The sequence below is a fragment of the Danio rerio genome, chromosome 4, assembly GCF_052040795.2.
Source record: "Danio rerio strain M-AB ecotype USA chromosome 4, GRCz13ab, whole genome shotgun sequence".
NCBI classification, from domain to species: domain Eukaryota; kingdom Metazoa; phylum Chordata; class Actinopteri; order Cypriniformes; family Danionidae; genus Danio; species Danio rerio.
The window spans coordinates 14,522,346-14,549,790 of NC_141024.2; the positions used below are offsets into that span (position 1 = coordinate 14,522,346).

Below are 27,445 nucleotides of genomic sequence, written 5' to 3' on the forward strand. Positions count from 1 at the left end.
TTTAGCTTCGCTCTTTCCTTCCAGTGTTAATGACAAGGCATCAAACTAATGGATCACGGCACAATTGTTTGCACGCAGCTGCTCCAATTACAGCAAGAACTACATTTGCAAACAGCTATGGTCATGTTTGTGTTAATCGAAGTGGTTTTGAATGCTAAGCTACATTTTTTTTTAAATGGAAATTTCCTCTGCATTCAGGTTTTGATTTGATGTTTTTGTTTTTTGGCTTCGGGGGAGGCAAAGTATCTCCACAATGGTGATTGTGCTATTGATTTGTTAATGATGCAATGTTGAGTGTCTCACGCCGTATGCGTTTTTATTCACACTGTCAGAACAACACATCAGAGTGTTTCTGATGTCAGACAGTTTACACTTGACAACCCCAGTCAGCTTCTTGGATGGCTTTTTATTTTTTTGGATCAGTCATTTTGATTTGAGTAGCACTGAGGATTACGGAGGAGGAAGCGATGATGCATGGGATACTCTTTCAGGGCATAGCTGTGAATTGACACAGACTCGCTCTGACATATTTTCCCTGTCTGAGGATTTTTGCAATGCAATTGCATTATGTTTCACAGAAATGTGGTCGGCCGTGAAAAATGATGACTTTAAGATCAAGCACAGGCTTCCGATGAATGGTTAATTTTGCTGTGGGATGAACACCTACTAGCGTTGTTTTTAAACAAATTGTTTAGGGCAAACGTCACAGTGTAATTAATGTTCATTATATAAGTTCCTCCCAGCATGGTTTGTGCAGTGAGCTGGTAACTCAAAGCTAGGGTGTGTTTACTACAATTGCTAAAACTAAAAAGTGATGCAAAAACTGTCAGAACAATCACTGTTTGCACAAGTCAATGAAAATGACTTAAAATGCTGTATTGCCAAGCACTGCACAAAAACACTACACCCCAGTGGACACCATCATGATTTTTTTTTGGTTGTCAAATAATATCTGTGCGCCTATAGAATGAAAACATAATGCACATGTGTGTGATTTCACAATGTCAAAAAATTCCGGTTTAGCAGTTTACATGGAGAAAACAAATGACCATTTTCTAGATTTTGTTATGACCCTATCGTCCCTTCTCTTCCCTTTCAATGGCCTTGCAGTGTGAAGTCACTGTTAATTAGTTCATTTATGGATGGAGGATATTTATATTTGAATGTTTGTGAAGAACAGCACTTCCTCTGGTGGGCCATCATTCCCAAGAGAGGTCATTTGGTTCCAACTCTTTTGTTTTGCCGTCTTATGTTTTTGTGTCATAGGACATTTTATTTTGTTGAGAGAATACCAGTCAATTTATTATTTATCTCAAATCGCTTGACAGTTTGTTATGTTTCCTATTTAATTTAATTCACTTCATGTTTATTTATATAGATCTTTTGTGATGTATATTTTGTCAAAGCAGCTTAACATGGAAGGTCTAGTAAATTAAAAGTTCAGTTTAGTTCAGGTCAGTGTGGTTTAAGTTTCACTGCTGAAAGTCCAAACACTGAAGAACCCCTTCAATGAATCTTTATTTTATTATATATCTTTGTATATCTAAATTGGGTGGTTTGTTCGGCATTCCTTTCTGTGGGTTTTTATAAACCTTTTTCAAAAGTTTGCTTTTTTAGGCCCATGATTGTGTAAATGGATGGCCAAAATGCTAAAAAGGTGGAAAAATGGAGAGAGAAAAGATGCAAGTCAGATTTAAGTCAACTATATCTTTGTCATCAAGTTTAACGTAATAAAAAGACTAAAAAAAAAAAAACATTGTAAAAAGTTTAAAAAGTTTCTAAACATTGTAAGAATCTTTGTTGTAAACAAATAGAAAGAGGTTTGAAAAGGAAACTTTGATTGTTTTCAAACTGCATCAAAATGTCATAATCAAACATTTATTTGTTTAATTCTTCACAATTTAGTGCAGGGGGGTGCCCAAACTTTGTCCTATAAAAGGCCAAAAACCAAACTTCATTGAGGGCTAAGGCCCGAAGTTAAATATATCTAACTGTATCACATTAAATTTGCCAATTTATTTCTGTATTATTTTAAAATTACCAGAAAACATTGCTTTAAAGCAGATTAAATAATGATGCAGTATAATCTTTTTACATTTTAAAATGAACTTATTATTGTAAAAACATAATCCCATTTATAACAAAATGGAGTTCAACGCTGAATACACTAGTCGAGCTGCTCCTGCCTTTGTCTTGATTTGCTGGCCAGTGTCTTGTGCATTCTCCTCTATCTGTGAAGTGACAGTATTTACATTTTAAAAGTCTGATTCATTTACACATCTAAATGAAACATTTAATTTTAGTTGGCTTTTTTGCAGTTCCTCAATTAAACAAAGAATCAAAAGGTTACATTAAAATCGAAATGATGATCTCTGTCAAAGGCATTCACCCCAACCAACTCCCCATCCTTCTCCCTCTCTTTTCAGATGGGATGACAGGCCAAACCAAAGGTTAACATGGGCCAACTTTGGCAAGCGAACACTACATTGAGCATCACTGATTTAGGGGTATTTACGGGACAGACCTAAAGGTTTAGAAACACTTCCCAAGAATTTGCGATCAGTAAATTTGCTGCTATTTTTCACAATGCAAAATGAAATGAAAATTCTGTCATCATTTACTCACCCTTTACCTTTTTTCAGTTGAACATAAATGAAAAAGAAAACTGGAAACCTTTTCCTACTATGAAAGTCAATGTTTATCGGCTTCCAGCTTTCTTCAAAATATAATATTTTGTGTTCAGTAGAAGAAAGAAACTCCCCAAGGTTTGGATTTACTTGAGGGTGAGTAATAAATGGGTGCTTTTTCATTTTGGGTTGAACTATCTCTTTTAACACTATCAAAGTCTTAACCTCTTTCCACACAGGTCATATTAGCGAGCATTTACCTTCCCTCCAATCACACACTCCCTTTTCACACCCTTTATCAGTCCATTCACATTCAGCGCTACTGAATTCTCCACTGAAGTCTGAATTTGAATTGAATCGACTCTTCACACCTGGAAACTGCTGTACAGGCATTGCAATCTAATGAAAGCGATTCAAGTCTCGCCCATTCCTGTCGGTCAAAGCGATACATCCATCAACGACTGCTTTTCTCACCGCTGTGTTAATATTCAGACTCGCGTACGAGTTAAAAGACACAAGCTGGTGTGAGATACCTGGTCATAAAAGAAAACGGAAAACTTATACGTGCCAAATCTTTACAGCCCGCCAGTGAATGTTTGCAAGACACCTTCACAGGGTTGTAAAGCCCAATAAAAAGGTGCTAGTCATGTCGCTGAATAGTTTGCAAAGAGGAAAGGAGGCCAGATTAGCCGGAATTACAAACACACCGTAATGTGTGCAGACATGTTGAGTGATAAAAAGCTTTTCACACAAGCAAATTGAAAATCTTTAGACACACCAGCCACCGTTTCAAACGACCAACACGGTCCCAGAATTTCTAAAACATCATCTTCCTATGTTAATCTCTCAGGGATTTCTAGCATATTGTGTTAGATAAGCCACTATTGATAGATCTCAACCCATAGCGCAGTAAAAACAACATTTATTCTAGATGATTGCCTCACAAATTATATGTATCGCAGCAGACTGAAAAGAACAAGCACCGTAGGCTAAAAAGATCTTGTGTTTTGCAGAAGATGAAGTCCTATTCAGTTTGGAAACCTGACCTGAACCCGTGTTGACTGTAAAATACTGTAATTAAGAATTTGAACTACTGTAATTGCATTTAGGTGTGACTGTAGGATACCGAATAACGTGCTGGAAACTGCGGTGATGATGATATATGCGTTCGTTTGAAGCATCCAGCTGCGTGTGTGCATGCATTTAGATTATAATGGGCCCTGTTTTATGACTGGCCTCTGTGCCCTCTTTTACCTGCCTAATTTGATATTGTTAACTGATACATTCCACTTTTAAAAAAAAAGAAGAGGTCACGCCAACCTCTGCAGACACAGGTGGGCTTACCCGCGGGACATATACACTCTTACAAGTTCAACAATGGCATGAGAGATGTGCACAGAACCATTAATTTTAGTTTTTATTGTTGGCTTCAATAATGCCCAGGGTCTCATTTCACTCCAACATAGTTATATAAGATAATAAGACATTTAATATAAATTCTTATAGACATTATTGATGGATTGTCTCCATATTGTCACCAAAAATGCATACATTTGAGAATGCTTATATATATATTTAAATAAAAATATATGATACAAATTATATATACATTTCAATATCTTTGTAATAAAATTGTTTTGTATAGTTTTTCTATGTATGTGCTTATATCACATAGACATAATATATAATGTGTGTATTACATGTATTTATTATGTTATAACAAACTTGGATGTGATTCATCTCATTTAATCTTTGCTCCACTAAATTATTATTATAATTATTTCAAACACTACAATAAAAATCATAATATTACCTTGTTTTATTAGTATCAATTATTTAATTGTATTATTATATGAATGATGACACTTTTTGTGCTTGAAAGTATTAAAATATCTTTATTCTTCTTTCCAATTAGTTTGACTGTAAAAATAAACAATGTTTGATTGTATTTTTAGGATTTCTTTTAATGATTATAAAATTAAAATTAATTAAATATTTTTTTTTATTATAAAGAAGACAGACAGACAGACAGACAGACAGACAGACAGGTAGACCAACTGACAGACAGATAGATAGACAGGCAGACAAACAGATACATGGATGGATGGATGGATGGATGGATGGATGGATGGATGGATGGATGGATGGATGGATGGATGGATGGATGGATGGATAGATAGATAGATAGACTGACAGACAGACAGACAGACAGATACATAGACTAATAGATAGAAAGACAGACTGATTGAATGATTGATTTTTGAAGGTGGAACTGGACCCCTACACTTTTTTTTTATTTGCTTGTTTATTTTACAGGGACAATACACTTGACATTGTTATACAAAGATAACCGATGTTGTGTACATAGGGCATATAGCATAAAGCTAATTTGCAGCCCTCGTCCCTGGTTAGGCTTTAAATTATAAAAAAATAAATAAATAAAAATAAAAGTAAAAATAATAATAATAATAATAATAACACGTTAATATTATTAATAATAATAATAACAACACGTTATTAACGTTATTATTATTAATAATAATAATAATAATAATAATAATAATAATTATATTATTATTATTATTAATAATAATAATAATAACACGTTCTCTATGTCTAAGATTCACCCAGTCATACTGAGAGAAATGAGTATAACCAGAATTAAATGGACTACAAGTTGCTCATGTGGACCCACAAGATGTAAATGTATGTGTATATGCTACACATCTGTGCCTTCATTACTCATAATGAGGATACCCGTAATGCTTTCAAAGTCCTGCGACCACAAAATCATGTATAATTACAGGTGGTCTAAAAAAATATCTTGAGGGACTCGTATAGAACCCCGAAGACCACCCAGCCCAAAAAACAGGCCTCCTGGAACTCCACGGAGCGCAACGTCCCCGAACCTCTGCATCTCCTAATTACAATCATTTGCCTCATACCAAATGAACACACAACATCTGCTCCTAATGCTGCCGACTGCGGTTATTAAAGAGATTTTACTCCCGGGTCGACACACAGAGGAAGCGCAACAGACAGGAATAACATGGAGAGGTACAAGTCCGTGCGATTTGTTTTTATTAGCGAGGATACACTGCAACATGTTGAAGCAATGAGCTCGATATGTTTTGCTAGTTCATTAGTTGGTTTTTCCTGGCTCCGAAACCTGGCATGCAGTTTAACCAGGTGCTGATGAAGAGATCATTGATTTAATGTGTTGACGAAGCTCTCTGTTGTAATAAAAATAGCACAGCATATTTAGCAGTGCGTTTCAGTAATATACAGGGTTTAAATGAACAATGTTTGTTTCGATTTAAAATGTAATTGTCAAGTTGAATGCGAGAAACACACACACCATTTATGTAACCAGTTGCATTGCAACACTAATGCTAATCATATACCCAGGGATAGGCAGTATTTTTGATGCATGTATTTCAAATATGTATATTAAAAACTAAATAGTATTTTGTAAATTGTATTTGATAGAGCTGATGGAAATGGCTTAATATTTTGCATCGAAATACTTCAGTGTCTTGTATTTTTGTGTTTTTAAGATACTGTAAAATCTTTGCACACCCTGACTGGTGATTTGGATGTTATTGACTCTTTCATTTAAAAAAGAATTGAAAAAATCTTTGCACAAATAATAGTAGTTTCGGATGGATTATTGATGCCATATGTTTGTCATTAAAACAAACAACAAGACAATGTGCGCACCTCCACTTTGTGCACTAGACTCTTTTTATTTATTTTTATACAATTTAAAACAATTCACAGAGCTCATATCTCAAAGGCCAAACTTTTTAAAATATATCCCAATGTTTCAGATATGTGTGATAAATGTAAACTTTCACTATGTTACCTTAGTCATATGTTTATATTTTGTCCCAAGTTGCAAAACTGGATAACTTTCTTTAAGATTGTTTCTGATATTCTGGGGGTCAAGTTAACTGTTTGCCCTTTAATCACTATCTTTGGTGTTCCCTCTCAGTGTCAACCTTTAAACTGGAGAAACGCTGACATTGTGACTTTTGCATCTCTTCTTGCTAAGCGGGGATCTCCCCACAATCCCCTCTATTTCATTGTGGCTCAAAGATTTGGTCTTCTTTTTAAAACTTTAAATACAAATTAAATACAATATCAGAGGTAGGGGATAAGGTTTTTTTTTAAAAATGGCAACAATTTATTACATTCTTTAATCACTTAAAAACCTTAGATGTGGATTGAGTGAAGGTGTGTGTGTGTGTGTGTATGTGTATATATATATATATATATATATATATATACATACACACCACCTTTCTCCAACTCACCTTCTCCTTGTAATATCTACGTCATGTTCATGTAATTATACAAATGTAGGTCCTTCTATGTCACAAAAACATGCAGACACACATTTTTATTGATTCATTCATTTTCTTTTCCTTATTAATCTGGGGTCGCCACAGCTGAATGAATCCGCAAACTTATCCAGAATATTTTACACAGCGGATGCCTTTCCAGCTGCAACCCATCACTGGGAAACACCCATACACTCTCATTAACACACATACACTACGGACAATTTAGCTTATTCAATTCACCTATAGCGCTTGTCTTTGGACTGGGGGAAAACGGAGCACCTGTAGGAAACATGCAAACTCCCCACAGAAATGCCAATTGACCGAGCCAAGGCTCGAATCATTGACCTTCTTGCTGTGAGCCAATTGTGCGACCCACTGTGACACATTTTTTTTTAAAAGTTAAAATTGGCAAGAAATGGAAATTCGTGTAAATATGGGGCAATGTCCTCCTAAGTCACCTTTTCTTCGTAATATCTTTGTCATGTTTGTATAATTATGCAAGTTTAGGTCCTTATATGTCACAAAAAGCACCAAGACACTTATTTTTAATAGTTAAAATTGTAAGAAATGGAAATTCATGTCAACATGGGGCAAGGTCCTCCTAAGTCTCCTTGTAATATGTTATGTTCATGTAATTATACAAACCTGGTAACTTATATGTAGGGCCAGACGGAATCTGCAGACATTTTTAACCTTAATATGTGAAATAAAACCTTTTATTTAATATGTGAAAAAAAAAATCTTTTTAACTTTCATTTGATGTTTAAAATGCAAAACCAATTAGATTCACTTTATTTGGTAAACAAAGAAAGTCTCTCATATAATATATCTACTAAAAGACAGAACATATTACTGTACACACTGCACTGTACATAAATCAGATGAACATTTTCATTTTAGTCAATATTATTACTGTAATTAATTTAAAAAGTGAATAAATATAGATTTACACACATTTACTCAAGAAAATAAACAGAATTAATGATGGGCTAAAAATCTGCGGAAAATCTGTGGAATTCTGCACGCGCAGATTCTGTGTGGGCCTACTTATGTCAAGAAAACACATAGAAACACATTTTTAATAGATAAAATTGGCAATAAATGGACATTCATGTAAATTATTAATAACTTTTGCAACGATTAACCCTCATCTTTTTTATATTGTTTCATTTTTATGAACTTTTATATATATATATATATATATATATATATATATATATATATATATATATATATATATAAAAAATGAATCAGTGCCCAATCAATTTGCTTACTTAAAACCTGCGCCGTTTCTTAAAATCAACTTAAAGCTCACATTCATATCTGCTTTTATTCAATACCGATTAACAGAACCCCATCCTCATGTCTACATTTTCTGTAAGCTATTTTAAATCCAAAGTATAGTTTTTAAAATACATAGAAGAACGCAAAGCCTTGTGCAAACGCTCGACACTTGCACTCTACAAAGCTGTATTCATATCTAATGCTTATTTTCCTCTTCAAAAGTGAAACATCTCGATTTGTTTTTGCCATCTTCAATAGTTTTTTTTAAAGAGTTCTTGTTCTGCCTTCATTGATTTTGTGACTATAAATGAACAGTCTGTGTGTTGACACCTTGTGGCCAAATAAGAAAGTGCACATTCCATGCACGATCGCAAAAAGCACCCAAGTTTGGGGTACAGTATGCAAACACTCTCCTGATGACAGAATTTATGTGTACAGTACACAGACCCTAGTACATGCATAAAAACTGAATAATACATTAGGCTGTACTCAAGTGTATGTCAAAATAGGTAAATGAATATCGCTATGCATTCATTTAAACGTTAAATGTAGTCTTAAATAAAATCAAGTGTGGCCAGCTATCCTTTTTTTTGTATATATGGTCAATTAAGCGATGTGGGTAGCGGAGGCCACCTACCAAACACAGGCCTCAGTCATTCGAATGTTAAATTGTGCAACTGTTAATGTTATCTTGCATCATCTCCATTTAGAAGGTAATTACTCCTCTCTCTCAACAGGGAAATACAAGCCAAAAGAACTCAAAGAGAGGGGAGTATGCAACAGTAATGACACTAGACCCCCGGGGCAGGTTGATTGTTTGGGCTTAAAACACACATACGCTGTTATTCAATCCACATAATTCATAAACTGGTAACATGACAAGCCTGTTGCTAATCACAGATCCTACCTTACTCGCAAACAAGGCTGTACTTTACTGTCACTGCGAGGTTATTTAAACCTGTTAGGATAGGGCTGTTTTGGGGTGGCGGTGATGACATGTAATTGAACACCATGGGATGATATAGTAATCCTCGCATAATGCCTGTCTGTGTCAAGGGCCCCTCAGACAAAGTAATGCTATTCTGTCCTTTAAAGCTAGGCTGAAGCTTTACTTCCTCTGTTGGCTAATATATTTGTGGGCATGTGGTTATTGTAAAGTGATACGGCACATCTTTGTCACTTGATAATGATAATTTGTTCTACTTTGGTCCTAATGTATGCTTAAATGAACCTGTTCCTCTTTTTTTGTGTGCAGATACTCGAGAGAAACCGATTTCAGCTCATTAGGCACGGAAAAAATGGATCATGGGACTGGATAGTATCTTCATCAAGCCTCTCTGAGGAGCAACAAGTGTTATTGAAAGGTAAAAACCTCTGAAGGGGATTTGGGGATTTTCTCAGGAAAGCAAACTGCATGCATACGCATACATGTATACAGTACAGTGTGAATTTCAGCAGCTGCACAGCGTGAAAATCATGCAAGCAGAAAGGATGAGACTCCAAAACAAGCCTTCGCATGTTGCGTTTCACAGCTGAATTGGTTTAGATAATGAATCTCGTCCTGACATTTTGCGTTTCCAAGAAAAGCAAACGATCTGGTTTCCGAGGTTGGTTCGTATTCGCACACAGAATGATTCTTTATAACTTGATTCAAATGCTAGCTATTAAACCCCCATACCTTTACTACCCAAACAAGCACACACAATAAAATCTCTGTTTGGTGTGCTGGAAAGCCCCGAGCATTCATTAGCAAACCACAGAAAATTTATAAGCATGTCTTCTTCCATGCTATGCGGAAAAAGCTATTATAGTATCCTAATGGAGAAACATGTATCTCTTTGTTTTTTAAATGTAAATTTTTATATGCAGAGAGAAAGATGTCTGTATACAGGGTTCCCACACCTTTTGACCATGAATGTACATGAAAATGTGGTGAGGGAAATAGTTTCATTGCAAATTTAAGGTTGAAAACATCATATTCTGATTTTTTAGCTACGTTTCGTCACCTTAGAATTATAAGGTTCTATCTCAGTTCTGAAGGATTTTGAGATATTGAGCTTCAAAGTTTTTGCATTCCATTGCAAAGAGTATATGTGTGTAACATTTGTTTTTTTTTAAGTTTTAAAATGTAAACAACTTATAAAAAAGCATCCCATAATGTATATAAGTTGCCATTTAATAAGAATATGTTAATAATTAAATTTTGACAAAAATGTCAGATATAACTTTATAATTCTAAGGTGACGATTTGGTATGCCTAAGTACCCATTTCACATTTGGAGTGTAATTCAGCATTCAGCGTTTTACATATTTTAATTCTGTTAATTCAATAACTATTTCTAATTTTCTTAGTCAATGCTCTTTCAGCTCATTCACTACTAATGAGCTAGTAACTGGACATTACATAGCATAGATTCCATCCAAGAATCTCAAGAATCTCTGGTTATTACTTTCAATCAGAAACAAAGTCTTCTTGTTTAATTTCTGGCCATTTTTTCATAGAAATGTATCAAATAAAGGCTGTTCTGACACTTTTTTGATATGGAATGACAGATCATTGTATTGGTGCTTCAGTTCAAAAGGTTGATAACGAGTGAATGCTCTTTACCACTAGTTATAGCACAAACTAAACCTAAAGGAACGTCTTGCATGCTCTCTCAGATTTCAACCTACACAAAAATGTCAATGAAACAACTTGCTTTCAATTGTTAAAGCAGTGTACACTACCTGGTAAACGTCGATGATCCCAGTTTTAGGAGAAAAAAAATAATAACTTGACTTCTAGCTGATCATTTGGAAAAGTGTCAGAAAGTAGATTTTTCAGATGAACCATCTGTTGAACTGCATCCCAATCATCACAAATACTGCGGAAGACCTATTGAAACCCACGTGGACCCGAGATTCTCATAAAAATCAGTCATGTTTGGTTAGGAACAATCATGGTTTGGGGTTACATTCAGTATGGAGGCACGCAAGAGTGGATGGCAACATTAGCAGCCTGACGTAATAAGACATTTGTTCTGCCCATTACGTTACAAACCACAGGAGAGGGCAAATTCTTTAGCAGGATAGTGCTCCTTCTCATACATCTGCCTTTACATCAAAGTTCCTGTAACCAAAGAATGTCAAGGTGCTCCAGGATTGGCCAGCCCAGTCACCCGACATGAACATTATTGAGCATGTCTGGGGTAAGAGGAAGGAGAAAAAATAAGCAAAAAAAGCGTAATACAGAGGCCTTTGCCTTTCATTTAAACCACTTCTGATACCAAATTATCAACTAGAAGTCAAGTTATTATTTGTTGTTGCTAAAACTTACATAGGTGACAAGACTTTTGTCAGGTAGTGAACATGCGGAAATCTCATGTTGTGTGTGCCATTACACTCTTAATTCCTTTGGATTTGTAAATTGTGCCACAATTTATTTTTTAAGGCTCAATAGACGATGGGATGAGCAGGATTGTGGAATGTTGCATGCTTAATCATATTGCCATCATGATGTGTCTGAAAACATGTGTTAAGCCATATCTCGCCTATTTGATTTCACTATGCAATTTAGACGCAGACATCTTGATTAAATTTGCTCAGCAACTCGATCAGCGTTGGCTTTTTAAGGCCTGGGAATGTGAAAACACTGACATGAGAGTAAGCTAATCAGAAGCAGGAGATCCAAATGCGCAAAAGCCAAGAAATCTGTATATGAAATATCACACCTGCGCTTCTAAAACAGTTACAGTTGTGCAAATGTAAATGTATATTTAATCTCAATGCCAATAATTTATCATATCAGCGGGAGCCTTGATCTGTGCTAACTTCTTAATGTAAACGGCGGTAATTGAAGCAGCGTGCCGCCTTTCAGCTGTCGGGATGAGTGTGTGCTCACCTCTGCAGCGGTTGAGATGGCCTTATCTCCACGCTGTCGGAAGCGGCCGGCTGCTGAACGTCTGCCGCACGTGTTTACCTTCTCTCATCCTCACACTCTGATTATAAGGCAGCTGCCGGCAGCCGTCTGTCTGACTGAGCCAAATCATTACCTGCCTTTAATCTCGCGCTCTGATACTGCCTGTTGTGGGTAATTATTACTGCGGTGCCAAATCAACTTGCTCTCACTTGCATTTACAAAAAAACTAAACAAGGAAATCGAATCATTTTTCTCTGATCCCTTTAGCTTTGCAAAAGATTGACTTGTTCTTTCCTCATCCTCCTTACTCAATGTTCTGTCTCCTGCCTTGTGTATTCTTTCAAGTTGGATCATGGGGATGTGATGTGTTTTAATATCGAGGCGCTGTTCCACAACATGTTCGTGAATACGATGTGGTTTCGTGCGCAAAGCCAAGGCCAGACATTTGTGTTTCATTTTCAGGCACCGAGTAATTAGAAACAATTCGAGCATCTCCCACTCTGAGCCAGGCAAGAGTGTTGACCTACGAGCTGTCAGTCATGGTGGATTATTTCCATTTTCTCAGTTTCTGTGCAGTTTGGCTGTCCTTCATTTTCAACAGGACTTTGGGTGGCTTTTTTTTATTTTATCATTGTTTATTTTTAAGCAATCATGTTTTAACAGTAGAATTCATAACGAAAAACAGCATTACCCTTGATGCTATAGAAAAATATCTGCCAATTAGGGAGTACTCACTCTAGGTACAGTTGAACAATGCCGTCGCGTGATTGGTCCCCCCTCCCCTCTCCCCTTATGGCCTGCACTCACACTGCATTTTGCTATCTGAACCTGAGCACAATTACATCATCGATGATGCGACTGTTAAGTTTAACAGGCACAGAAGCCTGTACTCTCGCTCAGTACAGTAGAAATTGCGTTAGTTATATCATTATAGTCGTTTGGCATGCAGTGACTCGCAGTCAAATATTTTGCCAAGTAGATCCACAACTTTTCACTCTCATAGATGATCATAAAAGCCCTCGTGCTGTATGTATATTAGGAGATTTTCGGAAAGTGTAGCTGACGTGCATTGAGGGGTTTGCGTCTTTAATAAACTACGACAGTTGGAGTCAATTGAAAAGTAAGAATGATTAATAAATCCATATGAAACAGTCCCTTAAAAGTGACGTTGTGTTTACGGTTTCAGGCTCACTTTGCACTCACTCTACAAACGTACTGCGCCAAAGCCCTTTGGCACACCTCTTCCAACGGGGCCAGGGCTGGCCAACTAAACCGGATAACATAGTGTGAGTGCACCCTTAGCAAGTGAAGTTCCCCACATATATTTAGCCCCCCCACTCCCATATAGCTCTGCAAATTCCGAAATTGAGTCCGTCTGACTAGCTTTCAGTAAACTTAAGTTTTGGTATATATTTGCTTATTTGGTAACTCTTTATTTTGATGGTCCATTTGAGTATTAGTAGACTGTCTGCTTAATATATGTTGATACTGCTGCTAAACAAACATTTAACTTACTTTTTGAGTACATGTCTTACACTAACCCCTAACCCCAACCTAACAGTCTACTTATAATCTAATGAGAATTAGTTGGCATGTAGATGCAATGTATCTTAAATTCAACAAAGTGTGACTGCATATTTAGCTAAAATATATATATTTTTAAAAATTACATGTTGTTTCCATAGATAAAACCAACAATCTAAATTTACATTTCTCCATCTGTTTTAATTCTATTTTGTCATTCATAGTGCTTCATAAGATTGTAGTTCTTTGCCACATTAAAGCTTATTATATCTTGCTGTCATATTTTCATGTACCTCATTGGTTCAGATCAAAATTTGTTATATTGAGGTTGTTAAAGCTTAGAACATATTGCTATTAAAGATCTTGCATAAAAATGCCACAATGCACATCCGTTCTGAAGTTTTTTTACCTGTTTAAAATAAACACTTTCTATTTGAAAGTATTTTAAAATGCCATATTATGCTCATTAAGAAAAGGTCATGTGATTTTGTTATAAAAGATCATGTGATGATAAAAATGTGTGTGAATGGACAAACCAGCAAGCTGAACACACTGTAAAACGTCTAAAATGTTGTTTTGGTTATTCTAAAATGCCTTAACCATTTCAGTATTAGTGTTATTATATTATTAATGACCTCCAGAACTGTCAAGAGTGTCTGTGCTCCACATCTCAAGGCTTCAAACAGCACCAATCGTTTGTAGCATGTCGGCATCATCTTCTTAGATGCAAGTTATTTATTAAATAAAGAAAAGATTCACGCAGCTTCTCCTACTGCAGCAAATTCTGTTTTTACTTTGATATTTGGCGACAGTTAATCAGGAAGTGACTATTTTGTTCTCTTTGACTCGATATATGAAAACGATACTTTCAAGAGTTCACGCTTAGATAATGCTTGACTATTTAAGCAAGTTTGGCATGCTGTCCCGGGAGAGAACCATGAGCTCGGAGATAGATGAGCCCAAGGCCTGGTCAATAAGCATTAGGAGGGATATGAGATCAGGTAGTTCTCGATAACTTCCCAAAATACTTCCCAAAATAGACCGCTACTTGCGCTATTTGTATTAAGTGCTTGTGACTTTAACTTTTGTTGCATGGTTTTTGAGTGTGGGAGGAAACCGGAGTACCAGGGGAAAACCCACGCGAACATGGGGAGAACATGCAAACTCCGCACATAGAGTATCGGTTGGCTCAGCTAGTGTTGTACCAACAACTTCCTTCTTGTGGGGCAACAGTGCTAGCCACTGGAGGGGGGGGGGGGGTGGATGAAGGAGGAATGAAGGAATTCATTCATCAAGTTTATGCTAAATATTTATATTGAATTTAGAGTGATCTGATTGGCTAGTTAGTGATTAGGGATAGAGATCAGTTGTAGTCGATCCTATCACGTGCTCCTCTCGAAATTAGTTTAAGAAACTTCACTTATTCACACGTCTTTATTGCGATATTCCACTTTTGCGGATAAATTTACTTAGCATTTTTGGATGGAGACTTAGCTAATGGTTTAGAGCACAGGTGTCAAACTCAGTTCCAAAAGGGCCGCAGCTCTGCACAGTTTAGTTTCAACCCTAATTAAACACACCCGATCAAACTAATTGAGTCCTTCATACTTGTTTGAAACCTACAGGTAAGTGTGTTGGAGCAGGGTTGGAACTAAACTGTGCAGGGCTTCGGCCCTCCAGGAATTGAGTTTGACACCCCTGGTTTAGAGCATCAAATGAGAGGCGTCTTGAAGGGGGCAGGGCATGTCATCCTAGAGAGCTTTTGATTGGTCAGGATTTGATGAGAAACTGAAGTAGGAAACGTGGCATGAAAAAACAATATTGATCCATTTAGGTGAAAGTGACAAACTGCAAAGCTTTGGATGTTTATATCAGTTTGATATATTCCAAACGCAAATTTCGGAGCACTGAAACTAACTGAAAGACTGAAACTAACATCTAAAAATTGTATTTTAATATCACGGGGCCTTTTAAAAGTGGGTGGCCATGAATGAACAAACTCTAAAGCCAACATTGGTATCATTAATTGTATACTGTACCAAAGAGCTTCTAGTTTTGACTTTCGGCTCTGCTTTCGACTGTTTGGCTTCGCTTGAATGTTTCTCTCATTGCTATCTAAAGAAATATCAGTTGTCTAAGAGGTGGTCTGCTAGTTTAAATAGCAGCTGGCCTGTATCAGCTTCTGACTGCTTGACTCTTTCAGCGCAACTAAAGAGCAGCTTGTCTCTGCCGTCGTCTCCATGCCTGGCAGCGTTTAAAGGCCGGCAGATAGAAAGCTGCCAAGTGTGCGCGAGGTGTGGGCTGATTTGCATAGGTTAGCACACTTCAGGGCCTCCCAGCATAAACGGGCCACTGTGAGCCACCTCTGCTGACCGCTAGTAAATCAACACAGATACATATACAAGCACTCCTCTGAGCATATCCTGTCGGCCAGGATCCAGGGGTTAAAAACGCTCTTTCTGTCGCTCTTGCAGCTAGACCAGACGCACACACGAACACTTGTTCGCACACAAATATCCTTCTGTTTCACATTCTAGACTAATTTATTTGTCATATGATACGAGTTGCAAACACGGCTCTAAACAACACTGCTTAAAAAAATGCAGCTTTTTTGGTTCTAGACAAAGAGTTTTCCATCTTTAACCACTTGTTTCCCTGCTGGAATGCATTTTCTGTGATTCAATCATTTAATATTTCCACCTTTCATTATTTTTTAAATTATTTTGAGCAGTTTTGTGAACTATCCCTTATATTTCCTCAGATTTGACATTATGCTTGGTCAGTGTGGCTCATTAGAGCTTTTGAAAGAATGTTATAAAGCTAACAAGTCAACAGGAATGCAAATTAAATCAAAATTGCAATCATTTGTTTAACCAGACGAGCATTTAATCTTAAACCATTCATTTAAATGCATTTACCTTTGGAGGTGGTCGAACTTGGACAAGCTCAAAATATATTAGACCTTTATTTAGCTTCATCCTCTTGTGATCTGATTGATGAAATCTTATATATCTTGTGCAAACAGCCATAGGAATTCACATATGCTCACTCTCATTTCTTGTTACTCTAATGCAGTCCTGATCTCTTGCACTCCCATTTTGCAACCATTTCCATAACTGTCAGCTGCACAACAACTTCAAACAGTCCTTAGAAATATTTAGACTAAGCCAGGAGGATAAACACTACTCCGCTCTCTAATAGTCAGCTGAAACCAAGCTTCACATGTGGTCGTAATGGCTCATCTATTAACCGAGTCTTTTCATAACAATCTCAGATCTCTGTTCGGTGCCACATTTGGAAATCTGCCACTTCCACTCGAGTCACCTGAGAAGCCCCAGGGGTCTAGTTAACTGGTTTGTCATTGACTCCCACATGGAGTCTTTTGTAAAATACCTGGCATTGCTGAAAGGGTAGTTCATCCAACAAGCTAATTCTGATGTTATTTAACCAGCCTCATGTTGCTACAGTCCAAATTTATTTATTTATTGCATGTTACTTCAGTGTAATACAACATGAGGATGAAAAAAAGACATTTAATTTTGGAGGTAAATATGTATGTGCTTTATTAATGAAATGATTTGCTGAAATTAAAGCAAGATCCTGCAGGACACCTGTCTATTTTGAGATGTTGTTTGGGTTTTATGTATTTAAAATGTGTTTATATATATATATATATATATATATATATATATATATATATATATATATATATATATATATATATATATATATATATATATATATATATATAGTTTAATAGGGAACACACCAAAATACACTTTTAAGTGTTTTTTTTTATTGCTTGTCTGTAGATTTCACTTGCAATACATATTTTAAAAGCTGTTTTTCCAAAGAGTTTTTTCTTCCAGGGCTGAGTCTAAAATCTCTATTTGATCAGAACTTAAACTTACACAGAGACACTTCTGTTTTAAGTATTTCAAATATTTTTCAGACACAAGAGCTATATTTTAATATATAATTTGCATGATTATATACAACATTTTACTCTACAAAATTTAATAAATTAATAAAATAATTTATTTAAAAAATACTAAACTAGTTTTGAACCTGTCTTCATCCAAAATAGGCCTGCAAATGTGTATACTAGAATGTAGCCTATGTAAATTTGGGCATATCTTATAATTTAACAGGTTTTCTTCGTGTCTGTTGCTGAGCAACGGTCAGGCAAATCTTCACAAATCAGAACAACCGCTAGGGGACACCCACACCTAATGTACAGCAAGCTTCTCCTCATAAATAAATTACAGGCAAAGAGTGCATTTTATTAAAACACTCACTTTCGCGAAAGGTATTCAAGGAGTAATTGCGTCATTCAGGCAAATGTGAGCGCTTAGAAATCTTTCAGGAAGTTTTGAGAAGGTTAAGTCTCGTTTGCCTTATATGGAGATTGTCCCCAAAGGCGAGTCTTTAACATGTAACTAACATTCTTTGCTTTTTATTACGGAAAAGGCGAGTCTTTGGGTCACTGTTTGGTGAACTGTATGTCAGGAGACAAACGGCGCCCTGACTGACAGGAAAGAGAGAAACTTTAATGTCGGCAGTGACCTGAGTGACAAGGAACAGCTGAGTGTGTGTGTGTATGTGTGTGTACACACACACATCTGGAGACCCGCAGGGCGCACACTATAGAAACCCATATGCTGGAACCCATCGTGCGTTTTTACGCACTAGTTGGTAGAAGTCCTGTGTCAGGCTACTACAGTGTAAGTGATGCCCATATAGAGTTAATTTTTATATTGCCTAATTGCAGTTAGATCTAGTTCTTGAAATATTCAATCATATCACTGACTGCTTTCAAAGATATCACAGGCTAGTCTATTGGGTTGTCCAATTCAATAAATGAAAATGGCATGCATACGAAATATTTTCAGTTTCTAAATTATCAGTTGCGTAAAGTAGAGTCCTGAGTGGTTTTGCTGTCTGGGGAATTGTTGACCTTTTTTGGCATAGTCTATAATATATTGTTATCCTTTTACCTTTTTTGCTATCTTTTTTAAAAGTCAGTGTAGCACAGCCAACATAAAAAGTTTTCTTGTGAAATCAAAACCATAAAACATAGCGCACAACTTTAGACCCCGTAATTTGGTCACTGTCGTTACTGATTTAAAAACATTTTGGTTGAGTGGTTAAGAATTTTTTTTTTTTTGCCATTAAGCATTGACCCACACCCGCAAGTTCACCCAATTTGTTGTCTTTCTGTTAGGCTATGGTAGCTGTTTATCTTTAATTCATGTCTACGCAGTAGAAAAAAATATGCAGGTTTTTTTTAAACACCATGATGCTTTATATTTTACCATCGCACTATTTAAAAAGAAACAAATCATCAAATGTTTAAAGAGAGTGCGCAAAAACACTTACGGTGACGAAGTGAGGTATTTTATTCCCGTTGCTGTTAGAAAATATTCACAACTGGTGTCATTTGCTCCCGTACAGCTGTCAGAAAGTAAACCAGCGGTCTTTGTAAAGGACGCGGAGGGGCTCAGTATCCAAATATCGCGAAGCAATGGGTCAGCATAGCGGAGACGCAGAAAGCCAGTTTGAATCCCAGCTGCGATGAGTAAACATGCAGTGTGCAGTCAGTTAAAGAGCCTGTGTGTTCAGTGCGCTGAAATGACATGAGCGATTCTCTCCGCTGATTGGCTGAGACGCGCGGCCCCCACCGGTCCCTCCACTCACTCACATTCTTGCTGCTCCTCTCTCACTTCCAGAGGGCCAAAGTAAATTACACATCAGGGGACGAATGAACGCGCAAACGCGATCATTGATTGGTTTCATTGCCATGTAGTTAAGATTTATTTTATTTAAATTTCTTTTAACAAAAGGACAATAAGGACAAAATATTCACTGTAAAAAAAAAAAAAAACCTTGGTTGCCTTAAAATTTTAAGCTGAATCAAATTAACCTTATAAATCAATTAAACTTATATTATGTTAAGCTGACTTAAAATAGCTTGCATAACTTATAAAATTAAGTAAGAACGTGATTACCTCAGTTCAATAAGTTACAATTACCTTAAACATGCTGTCATCAGTATCTGATCATATTTTTTTACAGTGTATGTTCTTTCTGTTTGTTATACGCTATAAACATGTTTGTTTTATTGGTTCAGACGTCCGTTTTTAACATTAGTGCTGAAGACTAGCAAAGTCTACATAAATATATGTGAATTTTTAATGCAAGTACGAATATAAATAAGGTTTTAAGTAGTTTAAACTACAATTGAACTAAATAATTAAATAGTTATTTAGTTTTATACTAGCAAAAATGAAAGTCAAACTGGAAATGACAATGACAATCAATTCAAATTAAATCAATATCCGTCCATCCTTCCACTATTGACAGACATATTTTCCATAAAATTACTTGTCGCTGAAAAGCACCTGGAAAATCTTTAATAAAATGTAGTCATGCAACTATTAGTTGTATATTTATAAGAAGTTACACTTATTTTACTTCAGATAATATTTCTAGTTTTTATCTATAGTTTGTCTTGAGTTGCCAAAATATCACAAACTATCCATAAACACATCCAACTCGCTGATCAGTTGCTTTCTTAACCGCTGTTTTTCATTGTTCCTCTGGATTTATTTTGTTATTGAGAGCACATTTTTAAAAACTCACCTAAATATTTAAAGCAAGTATATTGGAGAATTGAATCGCATTCAGGGGCGGTCCTTCTCTGTTGACGTCAGTTTGATGGCTTCAGCCACAATATTCGTAACCACGCCCCTCTTACTGTTAGTTTTCTACAGTGGAATAGTGCAATAAAAAGAAAGCCCCCTTACTCAATATTGCTTTTCAGTTGGAAGTACATTGACACACTGAAAAAAAAGTCTCAGCAACTTCCAGTTTACATAGATTAAATGGTCACAGGTGTCACTCTATATACTAAAATACTAGCTAAAAAAAACTACTGCACAGTGCTAAAACTTAAAAAAAAAAAAATCTAAATTTTTAAAAATTAATCAAGCCAATAATTTTTGTATTTAATTTATTTATCAGAACAACTGAAAAAACAGAAGAGCTAACTTCAAATAAGATGCTCTTACAAATATCGTGTACACTTGTCCATATTTAAATATAGACTATTAACACCCACCACACCAGGCCTGATTTTACTGACAAGACTTTCAAAAACCAACTACACTTCATGTCAGTGACTTCAAACCTGATGTGACAAGTCTTGACACACCATTCTTTCGGGGCAAAGAGCACCCCAGTTGTTTATCACCATGTGCAAAGAAAAGTGAAGCCTGGAAAGTGAGATTTACTGCACTCTTGAGGCTCCCAGAAGTGAATTGGCTCGCTCAAGTGCACTTATACCATTTTTGGTGGAAAGACTTACAATAAGAACCAGAACTTTGATTCATATCAATCAAAGGCTTATTGCATATCCCGAATTCCACACTCAAAGTGCAATTAGTTGGACGCATTAGCTTGAACGCTGACAGGCTAATGCTACCCAGCTGACTTTCCTCAGCCGTCTAGTCAGTCCTGTCCGTCAATACCTTGTTACTGGATGTGTTTGCACTGAGACTTTCACTTTGCAGCTTTAAAGCACAGAAACATCACTTTTCTGACACCTTGACAGAACCGGCTCCGCGACTCTCGACAGCAGACAGCCTGGGCCCCTGACCTAATTCACAGAGCTGCCCCCAAACACACGTACACAATGACAGCAGAAACCCCTTTCTGCCATACATTTTAATCTCATGGGCTTATCTCCCCTATTCATCTCAAGTCTGCGCACAAACCGACACACATACACGCGCACACCTCGCACAATTGAAAACCTAGAGTCAGCTTGTAGATCGTTTTCTCTCTTTCCCTTTTTCCACCTGCTCTTCACAGACAAGGACCCCTAACAGCGCTTTAAGGCCTTTATGTATCCCACAGACAACTGAAACACTAATCCTATTTACAGTGGGGCATAAAAGGTAAGACTATACACATGCTGGGAGACAAGGGTAGTGCAGATTAACTCACATCTGACCGAGAGAGATAGAGAGAGAGAGAGGTCAGTCTGTCCCAAACTGACATTTCGGGCTTCATGAGCGTAGATGTTTGAGCCTTAATGACATTAAAATAGTCTATGATGTTACCTTCTCTCTAAACAGCAATCCAATGTTATATGCATTTACTTGGTTGTGAGAAGACACATTTTGCTTTGGTGGAAGTGTCCATCTCCTCCTCTTAATAATTAGTTATTACATGCTTTGTCATTTCTTTCTCTAGAAAAAGTGAAGTATTCCATTCAGGGCTTCTTGCCTTTTTTGAGTCTTTGACCTCATTAGATTCAGGGGTAAATTTGTCTTTATGTTGTACAGTGCCATCTGGTTGTGCGAGTGTTCTCCCTGAATTGTATTTATGTATTTACACTTTAATATATAGTGTCATAGTTTGTTTTGTGTACATTTAAAAGAGTCTTGAAAGATTTCTCATTTGATCCTTATTCATCCTGAGACGTCTGTGGGTGGATGTGGGTACTTGGATAACTTGAAAAGTATAGTTCGAACTTGGGCTTTAAAAAGGAAAAGGGCAGACAATGTGTTGTTCTCTGTTGTATATTTCAATATTTTGCCTGTCTGTGCAATAAAGTAAATATAAAAAATAAACCGTGAAAATGAAATAATCTAGTTTATGTGCTAAAATCATAGAAATTGGAATTTTACACCTTTAACAGTTGCATAAAGGTATTCTATTATTAATTATTGATTAATAATTGATATATTATGTTTATACTAATATGCACATTTATATGTTAAAATATAGTAACTGTAGCTCACCATATCACTGTTTATTAATGAGTAATAAAATTTTGAATTCTGAATTGTGAAACATGTTCATCATTAAACATCTGGAATTCGATTTTATTATGGCATAATGGAGTTTTTATAATATTTTAATAGAGAAAGCAAGTATCGCATCCCATCACTAGATATAGTCTGGGAAATTAGTATTGATCACATCACCATTTTTCTCAGAAAACATATTTCTAAAGGTGCTGTTGACTTGAAATTAGATGTTGGTAACAACCCAAAAATCCATATATGCAAAGAAAACAAATCTAATTAGTTTACAAATTAAGTTAAGTTTAATAAAATGAAATGACACGGGAAAACTGTTGAACACATGAAGAAAGGAAGGTGTAATAAGGTAGTAAAAGCCCAGACAGCCGCTGAAATCTCTCATTCTGTAAACCTCTGCCCTTTTCGTGATTGTAAATTAATCTCCGCTGCTTCAGTCCAACATCTACATTATCAGCAAGACAATGATCCAAAACACAGCTTCAAATGCTTTTAGAAAAAGATCAAGCTGTAGATTTTTCCAGCTAATCACCTGACTTGAATCCATTATAAAATACAACTTAAAGATCAGATTTGACAGACAAATCCCTCAGAACTGTCAAGATTTTAACACTCTGTTGAAGTCTGTGAAAAACTCACTCCTGAGCAATTCTTGTCACTTCATTCTCCATATGAGAAGTGTCTTTAAACTGCCATAAAGTATTAACTGCGTTTCAGCAATTCAGTACTTTCTCCTTGTGTAATTTTTACACAGAACTCTTTTTTTGTTGTTGTTTGTTTTGTTTTTATATCTGTATTGTTTGGATTTTACCCGAAGTCTGGTTCAATTCCATGTCAACAGCTCCTTTAGAAATATTATTCTCAAAAAAAAAAAGACGTGTTCAATACTTATTTTCCCAGCTGTATGTTTTCATTCAAACATGCAAATTAGATTATTATTATTATTTTTTTTTTTTTTGCAAAATCATTGCAGTAAAAGTTTCTGAATAAAGTGCAGTTTCCATCCAGTGAGTCAAAAAGACCAAAATGGTCACTTCCTGATAAACTGCCAAAATATCAAAAAGAAAAGTGGAGTTTGCTGGGGTAGAGGAAGCCACATAGGGCCTTTTTTCAATATAATAAATTATTTGCGCTTCAAATCGAAATGATTGTGCAGTGGCTTGTGGAGGTGCAACCACTCAGATAGTTCTGACGCTTGAAGGTATAACAACAAAACACTTTGCTGAAGGACTTTAACTGAAAGTTTTTAAAAATGACCAAAATAACATTTCAAATCTTGTGCAATGTGGTCGGTCCACTGGTTTGTCTGTTAATGTCGTCCTATCAAACCCATTTTTGTTATCACATGATGTGTTAAAACAAAATCGCATGCTGGTATTTGTTTAGTAAATGCGTTTCCATTGTAGTTTATTTAAATATATTTATTATCAGATAACATTTTATGCACATTTTTTAAATGTATGCACACCATGGCATTTCCTTTTAGCATCTTTTATGCGATATTCCAAATGTGCATAACAGTTTATGGATAGCTACTGACCCAGAGCAGTGAAACACTCCTGAAGAGAGATCAAATCTCAGGTAGTTTGTTTCTAAATACTGCAGGTCAGAGGTGGCTTTCTGACACTGACACCGCATTGATTTCTTTGTCCGTGTTGATTCACAGATCGTTTAAGATGGCTTCAAAGCCAAATGAACAACACACATGTGCCACCCTAAAGTCTTAATCAATCTAGCTGAGACTCTTGCCAAAAGTAGCGAGAGATTTAATTACATTCAGGGTGTTAGAATTTCAGAAACCGATCCACTCATAGCCATGACGTATCGCGTATCACCTGAGTTATATATCGTGAGCGTGACGATTCGAGGAAAACCACTCCTTCACGCTCTTCCTGGATCGATAGTCTGAGGTTTGGCTTGTGACGGAGCAATCTATTTCGTGGCATGTGAGAGGGTCAGTAGGTTTATAGACATTTCATATGACTCACGTCTCTGTAAAGCTAAAGCCAATGGATTCTTTTCATTGCTTCCCCGCATATTCGGCCCCTGGCAAGAATGCATGCGCAAGAAGTCATTAATGTTTCATTAAAGGGGGTGGGAGGGGGTGTTAACTCGCAAGCCAGACCAGCACCAGATATGCACCCTGCTTTCTGTGTACCCTACACACTTAAACTCTGCCCTTTGACCAAAACAAAGAGCCCGTTGATGTGCAGAGAGGGTCTCTTATTACATTGGGTAAAACACATTGCTCTTTACATCCAGTCTGAGTCAGCTAAAACGGTCGTAATTTCTAAGTGGCAAGAAGCTCTTTTCTTTAGTCTGCATTTTATGTCAGCTAAAATATCCTATTTTTTTATTAGCAAGAAGCTTTTTTTCTTTATTCTTCATTCTATGTTAAATCACAAGGTCATTTTTGCATGTTGTTCTGCTTTTCTGAGCGCTCACTTGTGTTGTGAACACAAAAATGATATCTCTGGAATTATTTGCTTGATCAAAACCGGTTTGAGTTTCATTTTCATCTGTTGAAAACAAAAGCAAATGTTCTGAAGAATGCTGGTTAATGGCACTCATTGACTTATATTATGACAATAGTCTTTTTTCTATACTGTTGAAGTCAGTGCGCACCATCAATCAGCATTTTTAAGAATAACTTCTTTTGTTTATCAGAAAACAGGAACTCATAAAGGTTTACAAGTAAATGAGAAAGTAAAAATGAGCCCTTGAAGGTATTGTAATGGTTAATATTACATTGGGTACGACTTTAGAATAAGTTTACATTAGTTAAAGGGCACCTATTTTATCCCTTTTTCTAGATTTAGGATAAGTCTTTAGTGTCTCCAGAATGCATCTTTAAAGTTTCAGCTCAAAACACCCATCAGATTATTTATTATACCAATTCAGAATATTGAACTTTTCTGCTTTGAACAACATGTAGCTGTTTTTGTTGCCTGTGCCTTTAATGCTAGATCTCCCCACCAAACATTACCATGTGCCTATCAGTATGTACCTCAATCTCTAGCTGTGTGCATCAGATAAACAGCACAGTGACAGACATGAAGGAAACAGATCTTATATAACGTTGTGAGAGATAGTGCAGTGAGAACTTTCCCAATGATTATTTGATGTATTTGTTGTGGAGTTAATTCAAGCCTTTCTGCAATGATGAGTTACACACTATGTTGTTACAAATTTCACGCGCACACACACACACACACACACACACACACACACACACACACACACACACAGACACACACTGTGCGCACGTTTAACTTTGCACTGTTTTTGCACGGCAAATGTGAAAGGATACACATTAATATCCACTACTGTATGGACATCCATCATGCTAATTTACAAAATAAACCTGATTTAACGTCCACAAACCGCCATTGAACATCTTCTTTTAGAATTGTGCTGACATGCGGCTGTGGTGATAAAGTAAAGACTGTGAAATCGATGGAATTCATTACAAATATGCACTGATTTAAAAATGTTTTAAACTCGTAAAACTCATTCCTGATCTCATTTGATGATGATTGATGGTCACAGAGAGCTGAACAGATCTTTTAATCCCAGTTGCTTTGCGCACGTACTGTCTTGTGGATAAGATTATACGTCTTACTACAGAGTAGGGTTGCACAGTTTACCGGTACTTTGGTAGTATTGTGATACTTTGGCTCCAAAATACTGGCGGTGCCACTGTACTTTGTCAATGGTAGTATCGTCATTAGCTGTCTATATACAATGCATAATGTTGCATGAGGAAAATTCACAAAAATGCTCACATGCTTGTGCAACAATAGACCATTTTATTTTAACAGTTTGTGGAGCACTTTAAGGTTGCAAAACTGGAGAATTCACACCTTTTATGGTAGCCTATTGCTCTTTTTGTAACGAATTTTGTTCTGTATAATTTGTATCTTTATTTTAATGTATTTTTTGTTGGTCAGTTATTTACAAAATAAACAAAAAAAACTAATGCATTTTAGGTGAAGTGATTTTTTTCAATAATTAGGGAATTATGAATTCAATTTAAGTAGGCCTTTTATAGCATATAAAATAAAGTATTTCTGACAATTTTCTTTATTTCATAAATTTGAGTTGTGAATTACAGTATTGCAATACGACTTGGTATCACGATACTTCAGCTGGTATAGTCACGTAATGAATTAATAGTATCACGTCAACCCTACTACAGAGACATGTTAATACGTTGCTGTAAATCAAATCGATGGGCAGGAAAACCGCACTCCTTTGCCATGTTGCTGTCGGCCTCAAAATGGGAGGGATTTTCATCCTATTTCAACGTTGAGAAATTAAAAAAAGACTTATGTTTATTTCACTCCAATATGACAGCTTCGAAATGATGATTTTCATAATAAGTGCCTTTTAATGTATTTATTAACATTACACGACTTGGATTACTTGTACAGCATTTGTTAATAGTTCAAATTTTACTATACATGTTATTAAAAATTTGAGCTTGTTAACATTAGATAATTCACCGTGAGTTACCAAGAAACATTGAATGACATTTTCCTCCCAAGTTGAACAAATGTTTTAATATTGTTGTTCATTATTTGTTCATGTTAACAATTAACACTAACCAAAGGAACTTTATTGTAAAGTATTACTAGTGCATTAGGTTGTTGTTACAAGTCAGTCTGTCTTTTTAATTAATTGCGTAAATTAAGTACGCGCAAATATGTGCATTAAAAAATCTACGAATAATGTTTTCACATAACAAATCATGATTTATTATTGCAAGTAATTATTCATGTTGAGTAAATACTAAATGCAAAATTTTCCGAAAACCAAATGAAATAAAAATCCAAGCAAATAATGTACATAGATTATCAAACATACTAAACTGCATCACAAATGTAAATTACATACACATATAATGATCTTGGGTTGAGACATCTTTGTCTATCATTA

General features: G+C 36.0%; 1 protein-coding gene and 2 long non-coding RNA genes across 3 annotated transcripts in view; 2 read left to right on the top strand and 1 right to left on the bottom strand.

The window, feature by feature from the left end:
• prickle1b (prickle homolog 1b) overlaps nucleotides 1–19,282 on the bottom strand; it is a 32,294-nt gene extending 13,012 nt beyond the window's left edge. The window contains exon 1 of the mRNA XM_087246773.1: nucleotides 19,059–19,282. The gene's annotated coding sequence lies outside the window, so the exon portion shown is untranslated. The remainder of the gene's footprint in view (nucleotides 1–19,058) is intronic.
• LOC147844665 (uncharacterized) overlaps nucleotides 1–27,445 on the top strand; it is an 892,045-nt gene that overhangs the window by 764,111 nt on the left and 100,489 nt on the right. Inside the window, exons 2-3 of the long non-coding RNA XR_015482887.1 lie at nucleotides 8,740–9,328; nucleotides 9,513–9,621. This is a non-coding gene — a long non-coding RNA (uncharacterized LOC147844665). The remainder of the gene's footprint in view (nucleotides 1–8,739; nucleotides 9,329–9,512; nucleotides 9,622–27,445) is intronic.
• LOC147844666 (uncharacterized) lies at nucleotides 12,728–17,286 on the top strand. The gene is made up of 3 exons (XR_015482907.1): nucleotides 12,728–13,968; nucleotides 14,952–15,186; nucleotides 15,387–17,286. It is a non-coding gene; the product is annotated as an uncharacterized LOC147844666 (long non-coding RNA).